The 1695-nt window shown below is 37.8% G+C and overlaps 1 non-coding gene across 1 annotated transcript; it reads left to right on the top strand.

Annotated features, from left to right (window-relative positions):
- Positions 1-482: 482 nt before the first annotated feature.
- Positions 483-600, top strand: LOC115632062. The gene has a single exon (XR_003996261.1). It is a non-coding gene; the product is annotated as a U5 spliceosomal RNA (small nuclear RNA).
- The last annotated feature ends 1095 nt before the right edge of the window (positions 601-1695 follow it).

The raw sequence follows: 1695 nt of genomic DNA, 5'->3' as shown, positions 1-1695 counted from the left end.
TATGAATCAGGGATCAGTTAGGGGAGGAGCAAAAAAAGGAGGAGACAGGTATACTAGTGAAAAATATGTTTACTACATTGGAAGTCACGTTGGCTATGCGAGCTTTCAAAGGTGTTACTGAGCGGCTCCGCATGATTCTCATGCTGCCTATACAATTGTTGACGATCCCTAGGAACTCTACCAATTAATCGTATAAAGTCTAATGGATGGTTTAATTAGCGCATTATTACTTGAAAGTGACGCTGAAAATTAATGATCTCTCCAAAAATGGCAATAAAATGTAATTTTGCCAAGATAACGTTTAATCGATTTTATTTTGAAGATCATCGCAAAAAAATGAAAAGGATCGATGCAGTTAACATCGACTACTCTAACTATAGAGAAATTCTGGAAATTCTCACTGATGTACAGAAAATAGTGATTGTGAAACTATAATAATTCACAAGTATCCCCAGTTGTTTGAAAGCGGATCAGTAAATCTAATACTCTGGCTACTCTTCAGTTGTCGAATAAATCAATCGCCTGTTACTAAAGATTTTCTTGGAGAGGAGAGCTCTAATGAGTCTAAAATAATTTTTGTCTATGTCTGGCCGAATATTGAATCAGAGTGGGCTTCTTTATGTATGTTTAGCTATGTTTAACTATGAAAAGCAGTTAAAGGCCTAACAGAAAAAAGCTAAATATATGTGTGAGGCAGAAAAGAAACTCTACAAATGAAATGAAAATGAATTAGCCGACTACAAAAGATGTGTTAAATGAAATATGAGGGATATATAGTTTAGACAATAAAATAACAATTATTTAAGTACAATCGAAAACCAAGCCGTTAAGCCTTCTAGCCTATACTCCCTTTTTCTTGACAAATAGTTATTCCATACTTTGAGGCATTTTAGATATCACTCGTCGTAAAATTCTATTAGAAAACGTTATTAAACAAATAAATTCACAAATATCTTTAGTGTTTTCCTGAAAAATGCCTCACTTGCAGTGAAAAGGTAAAAGGTTGACCCACAATCTACGCTTGAGCTGTGAACAAATGGACAAAATTTACACATGACACAAACAGCAACACCTAGTTGAGGGGCTAACAGACTAACAAACGAACAAACGACTTAATGCATACTTATTGTCGCGTTTTAATCTAGATATTGCTTGACTAACAACGACAACAACAACAACAACAATAACACAGACAGCAGCAACACCCAGTAACGTCATTTATTTGGCCAACCAAACTCAAACTCGACTCGTGCATCTTTTCCAAACACATGGCAGGCAAATTGAGTGGCAAAAACTTTTGCAAACATTTTATTTCGACTGTCATTTGTGAGGCAACAACAAGGCAGCAGCCACCGCCACTGCTTGTCAGTCAGTGGCAGGAACAGAGAACCGTCGGGTGAGAGGGAGGAGGAAGGCGCTGTGGCAAGTGGTGGCTTCCAAATCTGCATGCGCGTCACAGTGTCAAAACTTTTTAAACAAAATAATTAAATGTACAACAGTGGAAAAAACAACAACAACAACAACAACAACAACAGCAGCAGCAGTCAACAGTCAACAAGGCAGCTGGCAATATAAATAGTTGCACAGAAGACGTTGCCACAAAGTCGCCGTCGCCAGCATCGACAACAGAAGCGCGCCAGGCCGCATGCAAAGAAATACAAAAAGCAAAAAAAAATCCGTTGCTAGAAAGTCATG

This window comes from Scaptodrosophila lebanonensis, unplaced genomic scaffold (genome assembly GCF_003285725.1).
Source record: "Scaptodrosophila lebanonensis strain 11010-0011.00,11010-0021.00 unplaced genomic scaffold, SlebRS2 tig00001412-arrow-pilon, whole genome shotgun sequence".
NCBI lineage: Eukaryota > Metazoa > Arthropoda > Insecta > Diptera > Drosophilidae > Scaptodrosophila > Scaptodrosophila lebanonensis.
The sequence above is the reverse complement of the archived record's forward strand: the minus strand, read 5'-3'. Positions and strand labels throughout refer to the sequence as shown.